At 43.2% G+C, this 20,403-nt stretch overlaps 1 pseudogene; it reads left to right on the top strand.

Moving 5' to 3' along the window:
• Window positions 1-1,857: 1,857 nt before the first annotated feature.
• LOC143396688 (ribonucleoside-diphosphate reductase subunit M2 pseudogene) lies at window positions 1,858-2,940 on the top strand (annotated as a pseudogene).
• The last annotated feature ends 17,463 nt before the right edge of the window (window positions 2,941-20,403 follow it).

The raw sequence follows: 20,403 nt of genomic DNA on the forward strand, positions 1-20,403 counted from the left end.
GATTCCTAAAGTCCTGTGCAACTCTCATAGTCTGTCTTATTCTGTACTATCACACAACTGAGTTGTAGAAGAACATGATGAAAATCCTTTCTCTTTACTCTGACACCAGATCCGTAAATAAAGGGGTCTGGGAAGGGATCCACTATAGTCTGGATGTCCCCTTCAAAACTCTTGCTAAAATTTAATTGTCATTGCAACAGTATTCAAAGGTAAGCCCCTTAAGATATTAAGCCATGCAGGCTCCATCATCACAAATTAGCTTAATACCGTTACCATGGGAGTGGTTGAAATGCAAGAGAGCTCTCTCCACATGGCGCCCTCCGCCATGTCATGATGCAGCAAGAAGCCCTCACCCAGTGCTGGCACCTTGGTATTGGAATTCTCAGCCTTCAGAACTGTGAGAAATAACTTCTTTTCCTCTTCATGTTCTGTTATAGCAACAGAAAATGGACTAATACAGGTTTTTGGCTCTTCTCACCCTTCCACAGGCCTTCCCAGTTTAATTTTCTAAACACTTCCTTTCTTCCACATCTCCTTCTTTCTATGGCTCACAAACTACAACCAAAATGTAATCATATCTTTCATTATTCTAATAAAAATATAAATGACATGTTTTCTTCAGCTCTTCAGTTGGGTGAATTAATGTAAAACCAAAAAGAAGTATTTATTCTTTTAGATCCCTTGAATGTTCACTTTTCTAAAAATATGCCACATTTTCCTAGGGAGACAAGTAATGATATTGAATTTACAATAAATTAATAAAATTTGTGTAAAAGTAGACATATACTTACCCTGAACACTCAATGCCAAATTTAATTATAAAAATTCCAGTAGTATAATGACCAAAATATCTTGATTTTATTTCCCAGGATTGAAAATTTATAACACTTATTAACATGTTTTGACCTGCCATAAGTATATTAAAATCTAACTATAATTTATCTTATGAAAATTATATGGGAAACAAATTATTTAGGAAAACATCTTAAGTGAAAATATCATAAAACAAAAAAAAACATAATAATACTTATATTTTAAAGTTTATGACACTTCTGGAATAAGACCTGTAATGACAGTAACAGAATAGAAATCTGAAGAAATGTTTCCATAACTGACAATGTGCAATCACACCTCTTGGAAAGGTGACCATAATAACATTTTAAAATGATTCAGGATAAGACTCTGTAAGTCCATTCATTTAGCTCAGAATTTATTCTACACATTGACCTTTTTAACCCCCTTCTTTGGACTAAAGGCAAATAGATCTAAAGCATATGTCTACAAGAAAGTTTTCCAGTGAAGCTAACCTAAGAAGTTAAGTACTCTATCACTGTCATTTCTATTTCAATGTTAAATAATTAACTAAAATAATATTAGATACTATACTGCTGTGATGCCCTCAAACAATAAAGGATGTAAAACTCAGACTATGAATGAAGCAAAATCTCCATGACTTTCATGTCCAACCATCTCTAAGTAGGTTTAAAAACCATTAGGGGAAAATATTTGGCTGCAGTATTTGAGTAAATGTTCATTGAAATGAATTGGAACTCTAGGTCACAATCATAAGAGATACTTAGTATGGCACCCAAGGGAACAATGTACAGTGTTGGTGGGAATGAAAATAGTATGGAGTTTCCTCAAGAAAAAAAATTAAAAATTGAACAACCATATGATCCAGCAATTCCACTCTTGGATATAAAAGAAAAATCTGAGATGCACTAAACATAATCATAAAGGCTGGTAGACTGAAGGTGGAAGAGATAAGGGAAGGCTCGGGGTCCAGCTTAGCCATGTTTGTCACTGCTGTCTCCACGTCTGCCACCGCCACCACCATGCTCTGGGTCTGCGCCCCACTTGAAGGGGCTCAGCCTGGCCAACAAGGAGAACATGCCCAAGGCCCTCAGCGCAACCTATATCCTGGCCAGCAAGACCGCGAGGAGGATCTTCCAGGATCCCGTGGAGCCCAAAACTAAAGTAGCTGCCCCCAGTGTGGAGGATGAACCACTACTGGGAGAGAACCCCCGCCGCTTGGTCATCTTTCCTGTGGAATACCATGGTGTCTGGCAGATGTGTAAGAAAGCTGAGGCTTCCTTTTGGACAGCCTCGGAGGTGGCTCTTTCCAAAGACATTCAGCACTGGGAAGCCCTGAAGCCTGAGGAAAGATGTTTTATATCCCACGTTCTGGCTTTCTCTGTGGCAAGTGATGGCATAGTAAAGGAGAATTTGGTGGAGCGATTTAGCCAAGAAGTTCAAATTACAGAAGCCGCTGTTTCTATGGCTTCCAAATTGCCATGGAAAACATACATTCTGAAATGTGTAGTCTCCTTATTGATACTTACATTAAAGACTCCAAAGAAAGGGAATTTCTCTTCAATGCCATTGTAACAATGCCTTGTGTGAAGAAGAAAGCCGATTGGGCCTTGCATTGGATTGGGGACAAAGAGGCTACTTATGGAAAACGTGTTGTAGCCTTTGCAGCTGTGGAGGGAATCTTCTTTTCTGGCTCAAGAAACGGGACTGATGCCGGGCCTCACATTTTCCAATGAACTTATTAGCAGAGATGAGGGTTTACACTGTGACTTTGCCTGCCTGATGTTCAAACACCTGCTGCACAAACCATCAGAGCAGAGAGTAAAAGAAACAATTATCAAAGCCGTCAGGGTAGAACAGGAGTTCCTCACAGAAGCCTTGCCTGAGAAGCTGATTGGGATGAATTGCACTTTGATGAAGCAGTACATTGAATTTGTGGCAGATAGGCTTATGCTGGAGCTGGGCTTTAACAAGGTTTTCAAAGTAGAAAATCCATTTGACTTTATGGAGAATATTTCACTAGAAGGGAAGACTAACTTCTTTGAGAAGAGAGTAGGCAAGTATCAGAGGATGGGAGTGATGTCAAATCCAACAGATAATTCTTTTACCTTGGATGCTAACTTTTAAATGAACAGAAGATGTGCTTTTATTTGGCTGATTTTTCCCCCTCCCTTATCACCTACCCCCCATCCCCCCAAATCAGCTAAAATGAATCTACCAGCTACACCATTGTCCATACGTTGATTAATGGCATCTAAAAAACTGTGCAGCTATCTCAGAATCCTTGTTGGCTTTTGCAAGCAGCTATCCAGCTTCATAGCACTAATGATGACAATCCCGGCTTCAAAGTGAGGGACCCTCAAGCAAGCCTGCCCCAGCAGGATTGAACATCAGTTACAACCACCAGACAGTTAAGGTGTCAGTCTCACTGCTACAAAGAAGACTTTAAAGTTTACTTAAATAGTTTGTAAATAAAACTGGCACTTTACACACAAATGATCATTGTATTGTCAAGGGAAAAGCCTGATTAGTTTGGTGTCTACAACAAATGCAAAGTGTTGTATTTACCACTAATGGCCAATTCAAAATTCACTAAACAACTAAAGTTAAACTTCTGTTGACTCATATGTAATTTAGATTTTGTTTTCTTTAAAGAACTGAAGTATTTAATAGATTTTTAAGTCAGTCCTGTGCATATGTAGACTTTAGTCAGCTGGTGCCAGTAGAAGACAATTCGTATATTTTATTCTGGACCCCAGATAGGGTGTCAGCATGTCTTTCAGGGCAAGGCGCTTCTAACTTAAGTCACTGTGAATTGAGATGTGATTTGGGTGACTACTAGTGACCCAGTGACATGTGAGGAACAGTATCATTGTTTCTCAGATTGTACTTTCCTCAATTTCTACTTGGTATGAAAAGACTTAAAGGCTCTTTGGATTTAAGATGCTATTATGACTTTTCAGGTCATCCTTAGACAAAGTGACCTGTCTCAGCTTTTCTATTAATAGTGGTGAAACCAGAACTGAAATGGGCTCTCCTAGATGTTGTGTTTATTTCTAACTTTGTAAATAGATACTGTTGAGACTTGATCATTTTTGCCTGACTCTTTAATTAGAAAATATGTTTTACTCTATGTCTATTTAGGTTTTATTTGTTTTGGGGGAAAAAATCACCACGTATTATCTTGAAGACTTTGTTCTAACTATTCTAACATTTGCCTATATATGAGCATCACCTGGTGAATTCTTTAACCAGTAGGAAATCAGTGCTGGAAGGTTCTATTAAAACATGTTCATTCAAATGTTAATTTCAGGTAGAGGTATAGTTAACAGCCAGTTTAGATAAGTCTACCTCTGAAATAAAAAAACCCAAGGTGTTACACAGAAGATGGTGCATGACTTGTATTGATCTTTGGCCTTGTTTGTTAACTGATTGGGTTGTGTATTAGCTGACCATTTGTCAGTTTCCTTTTATTGTATAGTCTTTGAATTCCTATAGTATGGGACTCTTGTATCTTAAATTATTGTTCCTTAAAGTTAATAAATTTGGGTTATATTGTCCTGAGAGAGAGAGAGAGAGAGAGAGAGAGAGAGAGAGAGAAAGAGAAGTTAATCAATGAACATCTATGGGCCAAAGCCAAAGAATAGACTTTCACTTTCCCAAATATATGTTAAAACTTTGACTAATGACCTCTAGTGGCCAAGCCCTGAAGCTACCTCCTCCCCTTTGTACACACTTTCCACACTAAATCTAATTAATCCAGAAGCAACAATTACTTATATTTGTGGACATCCATCTCATCTCAAAATTTCATCTACTTTTTGTTATCCCTTTATTTTAGTCAGCTTTTCCACCGCTATGACCAAAAGACCTGACAAGAACAATTTCAGAGGAGGAAACTTTTATTTGGCACTCATGGTTTCAGAGGTCTCAGTTCCTAGATGGCCATTTCCATTGCTCTGGGTCTGAGGTGAGGCAGAACTGTGGAGGAGGAAAGCTGCTCAAGGCAGGGCAACCAGGAAGGAGAGAGAGAGCACTCTACTCACCAGGGACAAAATATAAACCCTGAAGGCATATCCCCAGTGACCTACCTCCTCCAGCCACATCCTATCTGCCTACAGCTATGGCTCAGTTAATCCATATCTGTGGAGTATTACACTGACTAGATTAAAAACTCTCTTAACCCCATCATTTCACCTCTGAATGTTCTTGCATTATCGCACACATGAGGCCACATATAAGAACCATAACATTCTACCCCTGTTCCCCAAAAGCTCATGCCCATCTCCCAATTCAAAATACATGGTGGTGCATGCCTGTAATCCCAGTAGCTTTAGAGGCTGAAGCAGGAGTATTGTGAGTTCAAAGCCAATCGCAGCAATGGCAAGGCTTGTCTCTAAATAAAATACAAAAACAGAGCTGGGAATGTGGTTCAGTGGTTGAGTGCCCCAGAGTTTAATCCCTGGTACCCCCATCCCTGGCAAAATGCATTTAATCTATTTCCAAGTGTTCTCATAATCTTAAGAGTTCCACCATTACTCAAACATCCAAACCCAAAGTCTCGTGATCCTCAAGGTAAACTCTTACCATGAACCTCTGTAAAACACCAAAAGCCAATTATATATATCCAATATATAATGGCACACACTAGATATTTTCATTATGTAACAAAGAAATAAGAGCATCGAAAGAAGAAATGGACAAAGAAAGACTGAAACCCAGCAGGGCAAACAAGTCCTGGAGTTCCGCCTCTAGCATCTGGGGCACAGAGCATGGTGAACCTTGCCCCTGTGGCCTTCCTGGTTGCAGGCCACATGACCTCTCTCTTGGCTTGTTTCTGCTCAATTCCTACAGCTTTCTTCCAAAGATACCCCATGTTAATGGCATCTCTTAATCTCAGGGGTCTCCAGTGCAGCTTTTGCTTTCTTGCTGTATCCTCAGGCACTACCGTTTCCGGGGCAGTCCTGTAGGGACTTCTAACCTGTTGCAATTTGTCTGATCTCCCTGACCTTCCTTTGAAATCTTAGTGGAAGCCTCCAAGACCTGTAACTCTGGTTCCTGAAGGACCAGCACTGAAGGATATGGAAAATGACAACCCAAGACAATGTGACCTGGGAGAAGGGAGGAAGGAAGAAGGCAAAAACATTGATTCTTTCCCAATTAATCCTTTCCCAGTGACAAGACAATCTCTGAGAAGGATGCACACATCAATCCTAAAATGGCAGTCCCGGGTTAAACATTGATTCTTCACAATATAATGACCCCTGGAGCAAAAAGATAAGCACGGAGACCCTCCATCCTTTTCCAGTAAAAACAAGTTTCAGTTTTTTTCCTGAACACCCAAACTGACACATTCTGACAATGTCTCCAATGATTAACTCACCTTTCAGAGTAACCTATAAAAACCCAGACCTCTCCTATAACCAGAGGCCATTTCTACCCAGAAAGTGAGCCCTTCTGATGCCTGACAGCCAAGTAAAAGGCATTGCTGTTCTGTGAGGGCTGCTCCCATGGCCTTCATTTGTGCTTACAAGCACCATGAGGTTGATGCCAAGATCTGCCATCACCTCAAGCAGGAGTCAGTAGCTAAGCCTCCTGGGACCATGGCTACAGGAACCTCCGAGTGTCTGAGCAACTGAACCCAGTGAAATAGCTTCCTAAGTTCCCCTGTGTAAACAGGGTGCTTCACTGGTCTCTTTTCAAAGAAATTTTTACCTTTACTCCCTTGAGCCTAAAATGGGTATGGTTGTACCTGTGCTGCTCTGAAGCCAACTTTCCTGTATCTCTGGATAAAGTCTTCAGCATTTCTAAAGGACTAAGGAACATATGAAAGATCTTCCCTCTCCATGTGCCAGCTGTGACCTTTGCACACCCTTGATGGAACATCTAAAGAAGGCGGCCTTCTGGGTGGGTTTGGCTCACTCTTGAGCACTCTGAGTTGTTCACTTATCTCAAAGCTATCACTCCCTGCCTTCTAGGAGCTGGCCAGGCTGTGGGGATAAGTGTCCTTGAGCAGATCACTAGGTCCTGCAGGTTGTTAGAACTGAGCTTTCTTTGTTCTACCTTGTATTTAAGGAGGAATAGACTTTGGAGCTTCACCCATGGAAAAGCCACTCTGCCCAGGACTTCCCAGTCAGAACCTGAAGAGCTGCCCAGGACTCCTCAGCTGCATGACTTCACGGGTTGCTGTTTCCTTGAATTGATGATGTATTTTCAGCTCTTCCTCTTTTGCTGTCCACTTTTGCTTTTTTTGCTCTTGCTTCCATATTGTTCCTAAAATAAATGCTATCTTGTATAAAGAGTGTCTTCATTGTCTATTGGGTCTGACCTACCAAATTCAGGAGCTGCACACATACCTATTGCTTTAATGTCACAATTTCTTTACTGACTGTAATGTCTTTAACAACCATAACTTCTTCAACCACAGTTTTACTCACACCTTTCTGGTCAAATGGGACAGTTTTCAAATATTGCTGCTCTTCTTTCTGCTTCTGATATCACAGTAAACTTGGCAAAAAGCTGCCAGCCATATCCATATCACCACCTGAACGCTGGGATACCTTGAAATTTCCTCCGTCAAATAAGTTAGTCCATCACCTTTAAATTCAGACTCACAGAAAGTCTCAGGACACAGACACAATGTAGATCATGTCTTTGCCAAAACACAACATAAATGGCCTCTTGTCCAATTTCCAATAGAGTCTTCCTCCTCTGAAACCTCATAAGCCCAGCCTTTGTTGTTGTGATGTGTCCAATAGGTATTTTGGTCTTCTGAGTTCCACCAGAATCCCCTATGAAGTTCCACTTACAACAATCTAAAGGTTTGGCAACTTGAATTTCTAAACTATTCAGAAACCCCCCTCTAACTGCACATTCAGCAAACCAGCTCCAAAGATTTATGAAACACATGTTCAGGTTAGTCATGGCAACAACTTTGCTTCCTGGTACCAATTTCAGCTTGTGTGTGTGTGTGTGTGTGTGTGTGTGTGTGTGTGTGTGTGTGTGTGTGTGAGAGAGAGAGAGAGAGAGAGAGAGAGAGAGAGAGATATGAGGGAGCCTGAACCACTCCATTTTTCTTACAAAGGAAAAAAGACCCTTTCCACTTAAAGACATGGTCCAGGGACACTGAATCCTCATCATTCCCCAAACACATCCTCACATTTTCTGATTTCACAGTTTAATGCATAAACCTAAGACCCTCTATCACCCAGTTTCTTTATTCTTTCCCCACCCTGGGATGGCCAAGCAGCTTTCCCTCATATCAGCCCAGCCGCAGGTGCTAGTAATTGTAGAAGGCTCAAATTAAATGTTAATTTTTAAAATAATTTTTCCTCTAAATCTCTTTTAAAAATATGTAATTTATTTCTTCTTCTCAATTTTCTGAAATAGGATTTGACTTTTTGTAATAAACTCCATTCTGTTACATTATAACCTCACTTATTTTTTTTTAATTTTCATTTTGTTTTGATTTTGTGACTGCTTTTTTCCCCTTTCAAACAAGCTAAACAGAATAAAAACAAAAATGATATTAGTCAGAACATGTTTGCCCATTTTGTCCCTTTGCAATATCTACTTTCTCTACAACAAATGAAACTGGATTATTCATTAATTTAAGTTGCTTATTTATTTTTATTTACTTATTTTTTTATTGTTGCTGCTGCCAATCTTATTATGAGGGCCTTTCCAGGGGAATGTAAATTCTGTGAGAATAAGGTCCTTCTTTGTATTGTTATCAATGAATGATTATGACACAGAATAGATGCTCAAAAATTTTTTTTTTTTTTTTACAAATGAATAGTTATATAATTATGTGGGAGGCCATCCTAGCACGTGATTTGAGTTACCTCCCTGGCTGGGTGAGAGGCACTTAGGGACAGCTGTGTCAGAGCTTTCCCCACCCTTCTCCAGGTCTAAGGGCTTATCTGTGCAGAGGTGTGTCTAGCCACTACCCCAAAACCCAACTGTCATCCCTGACCTTGGGATGCTGCCCCCCTTAATCTTCATTGGATGGGATTTTCCCCAGAATTTTTTGTTCCCCAATAAAAGTCCAATCCCTGGCATGTTCTTTCTCTCACTAGCCTCTTCATTAAACCTAGCTGCCACAATAGGTGGCTTCAGGCTGGAGCTGGGAGGAGCCATCCTGAGCTGGTTTTAAAGGTAATTAAAATCTTGTCTCTTTAATTTAAAACTCCCTAGTGGTTTCTCACAGATTCGAACTTCTTTCATGAAGCCAGCATGGTTCTCGGGCTAAATAATTAGTTTCATCTATCTACTGAACTGGTCAGCGTTTTGTGCTTGAGATCTGTGTACAGTTAGCATGTGGTGGTGACTGGGTCCCAAGGCTTTCCTCACACATGTGGCTTGCCTGGAGCCTCAACAGTGTGGCAAGAGTGGTTTTCCCAAAAGCACTATTTTTCAAACAGTAAAGCAGAAACACAGAATGATTTTTTTTTTAATTTTTTTTTTATTGGTTGTTCAAAACATTACAAAGCTCATGGCATATCATCTTCCATACATTTGATTCAAATGGGTTATCAGCTCCCATTTTTACCCCAAATACAAGTTGCAGAATCACATCGGTTACACATCCACATTTTTACATAAAACCATATTAATGACTTGTCAACATGTTGGAGGTAGTCCACTAGTGGAAATAGAGCTGAAGTTTGATTGCACTCGGTTTCACTCTTTCTCAGCATGCTCAGGACGCTTTCAAAATAAAAATTTGAATACTGTAAAACCAGAGTGTACTTGACACTAAATATAATGCCAATTCTGAGTGAAATTACTCTCCAGGTAAACTTCTGTTCACAAGTTTGTGTTCACATATTTTTATCCATCACTATTTGCAGATTTAAAGTATGAAAAAAATATACCCAATTATTATATACTGTTTCATTTAAATTTGGGAAGCTAATATAAAGAAAACAAGCTAGAAAACTGGAAAAACATTAGAAAGGTGGATTCATATGTATATAGAAGTAGCTCCATAACAATTATTTTTGCCTCTTTCTTCACTGATATATAATAAAAACCAGGAAAATGCCTAGCATACGGTAAACTCTCAGTGATTACTGAATGAATGAATATACAAAACAAACAAACAAATAAGCAAACAAACAAACAAAAAACAACTTTAACTCTTCCATGTCAGGGTTTAAGCTCTGTAGGAAATTTTTGGTAATCCATAGGATAATTTTAGAAGATGCTTTATGGGACAAGAATGCTTTCATTTGTGTTGTTTTTCTGACTGAATGCTCTTATTTTCTTCTTTAACTATTGACAACTGCAGTAATTTTCAAGAATCTACATCTGTCTTCTATGGAGCTTCCTATTATTGTTTCAGAATGCAGTAAATACTGTTTTCTTTGAAATTTTATTTCACTTTCAGTCTTGGTATATTGTTTGTATTAAATATATTCTCAATTTCATTCTCTGTCAATATTGTTATTGCACTAAGCTAAATAATCATTTACTTGGATTTATTTTAAAAATATTTTTATGCCATTTAGCATTTGTTTAGTATTTAATTGAGGTGCTTTTGGTTTGTCCAAGTTCTTTCCTAAATTAGGATCCATTGCAGTTATTATTTGAAAACAGACAAAACCAACACAGAAGAATAATTCCTAAAGCAAAGCCTCCAAACTGTCAAATAAATCAAATGAAACAAAATGGTAACAAATTGTTCAAAACCATTTCAAATTTAATTCAAGGGATTAATTAAAATAGTGCTGAAATAAAGTTAGAATAAATAAGCACAAATATAACTATATGTTGCCATCAGGGTTAGTTGTTTGCTGCATGACTAATCAAACTCAAATTCAGTGACTTAAATCACAATGATTCCACTTTGCTAATGAGGCTGTAGATCAGTTCAACAATTTGCTTCTATAAAAGAAATTGCAGATATTGGGGTGTTGGATATTTACATTAAGTTTTAAGCTAAAAAGTAAAACAAAAATTGTGAATATTTAGGGGGTGATATATAGTGTTTAGATACATGGGTATTTGTGTAATGTTCACATCAAGGTAAATTTAATCTGTCTCCTAAAGCATTATTTTATGGTGAAAACATTCAGTATCCTTTCTTCTAGTTTTCTTTTTGAATATACAGTATATTATCCTTCTCCACAGTAACCCTATTATGCAACAGCACAACAGAACTTTTTACTCTGAACTTAGTACCCACTAATTAAACTTGGTTTTGTTTTGTTTTGTAAAAAATCTTCTGTTTTGCAAAGAGATTTGTTTCATAGAGATATTTTAAGGCATCTATAAGCACAAATGCATATATATATATATATATATATATATATATATATATATATATACATATATAATTTCTACATCAACAGCATAAAAATTGAGCTCATCTGTAATTCTTGTATCTGAAGACTCCACACTCAAAAAATACATTATTAGACAATGAACATATGCAAGTAGAAATAAAAGGGAAGCAAGTATTTTTACAAGTGGAAAGAAAGCCAAAGATCCTCATTTCATATGTGAGACTTAGTCACAGGTTTCCTGGTCAGGTCACAAAATTAATCTGCTGCAGAGCCAGGTCTAGAACCCAAATCTCTCCCGGGTTACTAATCCTTGTTTCTTTAGTGTTTCTTCTACTTTACAATATTGCAACTTGAATGTTAATCACTCATTCGTATTTTAAGTTTTCTCAAGGATGCCTGCCTTCTAAAATGTTTTACACATTTCTCCTCGTAGAGGAAGCAATGAAAGAGATGTTGAAGTACTGATTTCTTACTACTCCTTTGACCACAGGAGTGCTCTTACAGAAGTTCCAAAGTGAGTCTGTTGCCACCATGTGGCCATAATGCACAACTACAACGTTGAAAGTTTGTTGGAGGGATTTCACATTTAAACAAAGGTTCAAGAATAATTGGATGACCACCAGTTCTTGTTTGTTTCTTTATGTTACTGCGGATTAAACCTAGTATACTATTATTGAGCTACACAGTCAAGCTTTACTTTATTATGAGACAGGAGTTTGCTAAGTTTAAAGGCTCTCTTGAAAATTGCCATCTCACTGCCCAAGTCTAAAGCAGCAGGGATTACACATGCACTTGAGTGCCTGATGATGAGCACAAGTATTCTCACTATTTAGATCCAATAATTATTACAATTTTACTGTAAATATGATATCTCTTTCTCAACTATCTTTGTTCTAAATGATTTAAAAGTAATTTGCACATAGAAATGAATCTAAGATTATGAAAAATGACATATTTTATATCACAACATAAAATCATATACCCCAAAATTTACCATACTTTTCTCAACATGAAATATCATATCATAAAAACAAACAACAATAACAAAAACATAAAACAAACAAGAAAACAAACAAAACAGAAAAACTCAGAAACTCGGGAGGAGAGGAAAAAGAGAGCCAAGTGGGGTATCTGGCATTGCGTAATCCTCAGGAGCTCACAAAGGTAAAGGTGTCAGAGGAGACATGAGCATTAGGCAGTGTCCATTTTCCAGCAGAGGTGGAGAGGGGGATGGCCTGAGAGATTGTGGACCTGGTGCCTCTGATGTTTCCTGGGTTTAATTGAGGTTTTATCCAGGAGACATAGGTGAAAGAGAAAAGAGCCCCGTCATGACAGGCCAGGGACTCATGGTCCTCTTGCAACAGCAAACACGGTCATTGGAATTAAAAATGTGCATCATCTTGCATGGCAAAGCAATAGTGTCTAATTTGTTTGGAATAATCAACTGTCCAGCATGCAGACTGCAGACACAGAGGAGTGCTCCATAAACAACAACCTGCTGCTGGGCTCAGCTTTAGAGTGTGTGCTTAGGGAGAGGTGCACCCAGCTCTAATGCCACTCAGGGGAACTGAGCCAAGAGAATGTCAGGTTCAAGGCCAGCCCAGGCAAACTAAAGGAAACCTAAAGTAAAATTAAAGAAAAAAGTATGTAAATACATACAAGAAAGGGAAAGTAACTAAGCGGGAGAGCACCCCTGGGTACATTCAACACACACACACACACACACACACACACACACACACACAGAGAGAGAGAGAGAGAGAGAGAGAGAGAGAGAGCAAGAGCAAGCAAAAGAGAAAGAGAGAGAGAGGCAAAGGGGTCTAGCCTCTGTGGAAAAAACATTAAATTGGATGAGAGCATCAGGCCCCATTCACTAGTATTGTGAAAAGAGATCAATTACTTAATGAAAGGTAGAACAACTTACATAGGAACTGTAGAGACTCATATGTTTTCCCCAAACTTCATACTTTCATACAAATTTTAAAAGGCTTTTGGTTCCCCTATAGGAAAGTATTTGTGGGTCTTGAAGGAATTGCAAGGAATTAAAAGTGCAATATTCCAATGAGCCACTTCGAAACAGGTGAGACAGAATGCCTGCATGTGGAAGCAGGCAAAACAACAACCATGAATGGTGTGGTTCACACATGTGCAAACTTATGGACAGACCCAACACAGGGCTCCAGTACCCACACAAACTCAGTGACATACTGGGGCATGATCTCTGGTCAGAGACAGGAGTCCATTGGCCACCATGGACAAACACTTCAGTGCTGCAGGGGGCTTCTATGTCTCCTCAGTTCTACAGAGTATTGCATGACATGAAGGAAGACTGGGAAAGATTCTCTTTTGATTTCACTTGTGGGAGGCATTTCTATATAAATTTAAAATTTTTAAAAAAACTAATCCCTGTTATTTTTTCTGACAGGAGGTATAAAGAGAGTTGATATGGAATGCATTCCTATGCAAAGGGGGTAACAACAGCCCTGCCTTCCTCTCTTCCAGATGCATACTTTTTCTTCTGCATGTTGTAAATTTTTTCTTTTCCACATGCTGGTGTGCAAGGCCAGACCAGGATGTGTCACTGGAAGAAGCATGCACAAGAAACAGGATCTGATTGAGAAGCTGCAAGAGTGGGAAACAGACATCAAGGCCTGTGGAGGAATGAAGGAGAAGGGAAAATCTTGGTATTCCTTTGCCTCTGGTATTTCTTCAAAATCAGCAGAGTCAAGACCAGGGTATGAACCCAAATACAAGAGCAGGCCCTAGATAGGAAGAGCCTCAGGCAGTGTTGGTCACAGGCCATTTCTTTCTGAAAGTTCTTTCTCTGATGAGCAGGACCCATGGGGTGGGGGAAATGCCTATAATAGTGAGACTTGCCCTTTTCCAGCACTTGGTTTTCTGACTTCAAGTCTTAGGCTGTAAGTTGGCGAAGGTAACCCTGTTTTCAGCTCAGCCTCTTCAACATGGCAGAGATATAAAAATTTTGCTCTAAGAGAAAATTGCACTTGAATATTCTCATTTGAAAGAACTGGAAGAATTCTGATGCAAGGCTTCTCTAGTAGTGAGGTCCACCTTCCACACTTTTTCTTTTTAAGACAGACTCAGAAAAATTGCCCAGGCTCTCCTGATGTCCAAGGAGACTTAGATTCCCAAGTAGTTTGCCGTTCGCAGAGTGCACTTCTGTGCCTGGGTTCTGAAACACAGGGTATTTTCTGTCTTTCCAGTATGGACCATTGAACCCAGGATGCTCTGCCCCTGAGCTCCATCCACAGCTCCTTTGATGCTTCATTTTGAGACCAGGTCTCTCTAATTGCAGGGTGCAGCCTTCCATTTGCAATCCTGCCCTCACAGGGTCTTCAGTGTCTGCACGCCCTGGATCCTGGCCCATAGCATTTGGAAAGAATGTGAACTCTGGGGCGAGAAGCCTGGCTACTACTGGAACACACCTGCCGCCGTGTCCCTGACTACAGGCTACCTCACTGGAGGATGACTGTGGTGAGACAACCTCATCAACCCAGTCACCTCTACTAGGCCCTCGATGCAGGCTGGTATTGGACATCCCATCTGCTCACTGCACACACAGGTGTGGGTCCTTATGAGCTGGAGCCAATCTAGCACAAAGCAGGATGATCCAAGGCACTGAATTCCATATTGCTGAACCTCCATCATGTCAACTGAAACAATGATGGTCACCTTGAAAGTCAGCCAGGAGCTCAAAAGCAAAAGCAAATGGATACTCTGAGGTTTAGTAGTGATGTTGCAGTGTTCCTCTGATGAGATCCCCCATTCAGACCATCTGCCTAGGTCACTGCACACCATCTGCAAATCACCCCCCCACCCCCCATTCCTATGACATTCAGCATCCAGAGTGCGGGCACCTGTCTCTAAGGTACTAGGAAGTATGTTATCTTCTTGCGGGTCAGGTATAGGGGTGATAGGTGGTGGGGCATCCTCACCTCCTAGGCATCTAAAGGGCTGCACTGTACCAAAAGAGGGCCCCACCCACAGCAGCTCTCCCTGACTCAAGGAGACAGCACCCAGGCTCTGAATCTGACAAATTCCAACGTTTATTATGGCTGGCTATCCTTGGCCTGGTCCTGAAGGCTGTGTTTTGGACGTGTCACTTCTGTGGATTTGTTTGCATGACATTACCAGGATCCAATGTGTGTAAGTTCCTTAGACGAGGGCTTTGACACATACACTCCACCCTCAAACATCTGGAGCAGTGCTCTCAGTCAATCTTCATACTGGGCCTGTGGCTATCAACATCCTGCGTGATCCAGGCAGGAGGATCTCAGAATTTGTGCCAGTCTTCGCCAATGAGGGAGTTTTTCACAAAATGCTCAAAGAAAGAGTCCTACCCAAGAACCTCGGTAGCAGAGCACCCTGGTATCTTTGCACATTACTGCGAAAGAAGACAAAAACAAAGAAAAAAGTAAAGAAGAAAGATGTTGTTTGAAATAGGTCAACCATCACGTTTCAGGGCTTTGCATGAGGAAAATGTGGCTCCTGAACAGGAACTCATGTGCTCTTCCAATTCTGCATGGTGTCTTGGCATGGATTCAATGACATGGGCCCAAAGCCTGAGACCCAGAGTTGGCAGGAGAGTTCCACTTGCCATCACATTTCCATTTGAGTTCCTACCACTCAGGTAGGGGTTGGGGGTTCCACTCCACATTGGAGAGCAGGAGACCTACGTGTGACCACACTGGCAAAGACACCTCTTCTGTTGGATTCTACATTCCATTTCCATGGTCCTAAGGGCATTGCCCCCAGAAAAGCAGCCCCTTCTGGTGGCATGGGATCCTCAACCTTTTAGGCAGTCACCTCTCCCCCATACTCAGGGGCCTCTATCTCACCTCTTCTGGAATGACCAGTGTGTGTTCTCCCCTACAAGACCCATGTGCTCCTCTGGGATCTCTCCCATCGAAGTTACACAGTGTTGGTGGTGGCACAGCCTTGGGAATGGATTGAGCAGGCAACTTGATATCACACAATGTAAAACTTTATTACCATACTTTTTAACACAACAATCTCAACATGAAAACTTATAGCAAAATAACCATAACAACAATGAAAGAACCTGAAACAACAAAACAAAACTCAAACCAAACCAGATAATTAATAACTATATAAACAAATAAATAAGAAAGGCAATGAATAAATAAAAGAAAGAAAGAAAGAAGGAAACAAATAAATAAATAAACAAACAAGAAGTAAATACATAAGGAAATAAATTTTAGAAGTCCAGGAGATTCCAGAGGAGAGGAAGAGGAGAGGCGTGGTGGGGATCTGGAACTGAGTAGTCCTCAGGAGCTCACAAAGGTAGAGGGGCCAGAGGAGACATGAGATCTAGTGCAGTGTCAACTTTCCAGCACACGTGGAGTGGGTGCTGGCCTGAGAGATGGGTGACCTGGTGCCTCTGGTGTTTGGCCCTGTTTAATGGAGGGTTTTTCCTGGAGAGGCAGCTGCAAGAGAAAAGAGCCCCAACATGACTGCCTTTCCCTGGGTCTTTCCCGATTCTCAGAAGAACCCTGGCTGTGAGAATGGCCCAGCCCCTATCCCGGCACCAGGACTTCTTCCCGGACGAGGGCCCTCCAGCTGCAGGTGGGGTCAGGAGTATTGGGCTGGGGACCACAGGCCAGTTCCCAGTAGGAGCGGCAGAGTGTCCCGGACACACACATGAGGTCACCCCCCCCCCAGGCCCCCTCATCACAGGCCTTGGACTCACTGGGATCCGTGTTCTCCAGCCCCGTCAGGAGGCTCTCCACCTGGACTGTCAGCCCTGACTGCGGCATGGTGTGGAGCAAGAAGGTCCTGAGACTCCTCAGGCTGTCCATGGACCCCACAAAATCTTCTGGGTACAGGTAGAGCCACATTTGGACGGTGGAGCAGAAGGCGCTGGGGACATAGGAGTGGGGCAGGGAGCCATGAGCGACTGTGCATCACGTTGAGCTGGAAGCCCCTTTGGACCACCCGGATGATGGGCTTCCCAGAGAGTGGCCAAGCAGGTCCCATGCAGTAGGGCGAGAAGGGGGACGGCCTGTGAGGGCCACGTGTGGGAATGAGGCTCCCCTCTCCTGTGCATCGGGGGCTCCCCAAATTTGCCTCAATAGAGAAAAGTGAGTGCCATTGTGGCTGGGATTGGCTGTGGAGGAAAGGGATGCTCACAGGGCCAGGCTCTGAGGCGCCAGCCACACCTGCGGTCCTTAGCTACCCAGAATCCCACCACAGCTATCTGTGCCCACTCCAGAGGGAGATCACCAGACCACATCCGTGTGCCACAAGTCACAGAATGTGGATGCCTGCGTTTTTGCTGACCCATCCACTGCCAAGGTTCCCCAAGTGGCCCTGGAGTCAGAAGCCCACTCTCGTGGCCCCCAAATCACTCACTTCTGCCCCGGAAGGAAGACTTCCTCCATGCATTGCTGCTGGTCCTCATACCTAGAGAAGGCCAGGAGAATGTCACCTCGTATATCATGTGCCCTGCATGCGCCAAGACGCCCGGTGGCTTTGACTAACTTTCTGCCAATAGTGAAAGCTCAGGAGGACTGGGAGGTGTGTGTGCACTGCTTCCTAATGGATAGGCCATGTGCCTGCCAAGGGCAGGTGCTTCACATCTATTGGGCCCATGAATGAACCCAACCAGGTCCCCCTCCATCCACCCCAGCTGTCCTGCTCTGCCTCCAGGCAGGTCAGGGGCCCTTCCACATGCAAGCCACATGCTCCTTCCCCAGGGTGCAAACTGCTCTTCCTGAGGCCTCTGTCCAGCTGGGCTGAGGCAGAAGAGTTCCCCACAGGGCCAGGACAGGCCTCCCCAGGGGAAGTCCTGAGGCCTTGGAAGCCTAGCCCAGTGGACAAGGCCTGAGACCTACACTCCTAGGGCTCATCCTACTTGGTTGGCTCAACACCCTGGCGGGGTTCTCCTGTGAATATCCCACATCCCACAGAGTTGCCAGAGGTCCAGAGTGGTGCCTGGTATCCCACCCACCACGCCAAGAGATGGCCATGTCCCGGGGCCTGGAGGTTATACACACCTTTGACTGAGGAGCTCCAGCACTTTCTGGATGCTGAGCACCTTTGGGCGTCTGCACAACAATCCTTCCACCCAGGAGGAGTGCCCCCTCTGCAGGACGTTCACGAGGTCCTTCTCCAATTCCTGGCGGACCAGTGAGGTGAAGCTGTCCACCAGACGGGACACAGCCAGGGATGAACGCTTGTCATCTCCCTAGTTTCAGGGAGCAAAGAGGGACATTTCAACCAGGAAACAGTATCATCTGCAAAATGTCTCACTGTCCTACAGTCAAGTTAAAAACCAAACAAAAGGCTTTCCTTCCTGTCTAATTCTCAGTTGAAATGAGGGAAACACACACCCACACCCACTCACATTCGGTGAGGGTCTGAGGCTGTCCCAAGGGGAGTTGCAGAAGCAGGTTAGACTCTGGTCACCTGCAACTCTCCGTCTTGTCTCACCTCCGGTGTCCTTGTGAAAAATCGCCAGAGTGTTCTGGACCCACGGCTGACCCAGCGCCTCCACGCACGTGAAAGGCCACTATGAAGGGCTTTCCTGAGGCCAGGGTGTCCGCCGAGGACTGGACCACAAGAGTTCATGGCTCTCTGCTTGTCTTGTCAACACACGTGAACGGACAGGGGCTGGAGGTAGACTGTTGGGACCTAGCCAGGAGGGTTCCAAGTTCTGTATGTTCCATGGCCAAGGAAGTGAGGTCACTTCCTCTGGGACTCCTTACCTGAGTCCCTTTTTCACACATGATGGTTCCAAAGGCCACCTGGGGTGCTGGCTGCTGCCATCTTCCCATGGCATATGCACAAGTGGACAGAGTTCTGCCAACACAGCCTGGATCTCTTCCCCAGGAAGATCCAGGTCCTGCCAGCAGCTCCCCTGGTTGGGGGAGACAGAGCTGGTTCAGACCCATCTCCTCCTTCTGACCATGGGTGTGAGTCTCAAGAATCCAGGGGGCCTCACAGGCTCTCCAGAGCTTCCTAATGTATCCTCGGTTCCTTCCACCCTCTGCTTTGGAGATGGTCATCACCTGTATGTGCCCATGCATGTGTGAAGCACCTGGGCAACCGTCATGCTGGAGTCATGCGTCTGTCATGCACAAACACAGAGGTGACACATCACAGGAAGGTGGGGAACCAGGGATGACATGCAATTCTACCCCGCCCCGAGTCCTACAGTGAGAGAGGGAAAGTGGACTCCTCTCTTGGCTCTGATTGTGCCTGACTGTGCACGACTGGACGCGTGTAGGGACTGATTTTCAGAGAGAGCCTTCATTTACCCCAGAATTGCCAGTGGCTTCTGGGAGATGTTGAATAGCACCCATGTCTCTTTCCCTGGTATCATGTGGGTACAGTACGAAGGCTCCCAATCTCCAAAGCAGCCCTGTGCCCAAGTCCTGTAGCTCCCTCCCCTCTAGGGGATCCACATCACTACCTGGATTCTGAGAAAGAGGCAACAGCCAGGGTCATGGGGTATCGCATGCAACATGGTCTCATGAGAAGTCTCAGGACTCTGTGGGTTCATTGCCCCCCAGCAGGAGGGACTGCTGGGATTCTGGAGCTGTGTGACAAAAATAGGTGGAGTGGGAGCAGACAGAGACCCAGAGGCCCCAGGAAATAACCCGGAGCTGGCATTTCTCTGCTTCCATTTCCTTGAGCCCCACATAGGTGAAAATATTGGGGTTTCAAAATTCATTCATGCACAAAATATATCAAGAAGTGAGGATGGTGTCAAGTGGTCAAGAGTCTGTCCAGTATCATGGTGTCAAGCATGGGCGTGAGTGCCCCTTCCTCCATGTCTCTAGGGAGAGGCGACATTGCTTCTTTCAGGGTGGCAGAAAGCCACTTTGGTTTGTTTGGTGCACAGTGGAAGGCAAGCCTGTTGCCCCCAATTCTTTCAACGCAGAGGAAACCAGGCCCCAGTATTAGGAGCAAAGAAGCCTCCCAGAAGGCAATATCCATACAATAGCCAAGGCTTCTGAGCAGGCCCAAGGACAGACAACTCAGTGTGGAGGAATGGAAAGGGAACAGGAGGCCACTGCTGACAGGGGCACTCCCTCACCCAATGCGTGTTGACTGAGCACCCTGTGCCCACCATTTACTGCAACCCAAGAGGCTGAGGCCTTTCCCTGCTCCCAAGGAACTTCAAGAATTCTCCACCCATGCCAGGAGCCTCAGGTCCACCTTCCTGGTGCTCACAGAGCTAAGCGGCTGCTCATCCTGCTGCCAGCCAAGGTCAGAGGCACAGCATAGACCACTGGCCAGGAAAGACTGGAAGATC

This window comes from Callospermophilus lateralis, chromosome 4, assembly GCF_048772815.1.
Source record: "Callospermophilus lateralis isolate mCalLat2 chromosome 4, mCalLat2.hap1, whole genome shotgun sequence".
NCBI classification, from domain to species: domain Eukaryota; kingdom Metazoa; phylum Chordata; class Mammalia; order Rodentia; family Sciuridae; genus Callospermophilus; species Callospermophilus lateralis.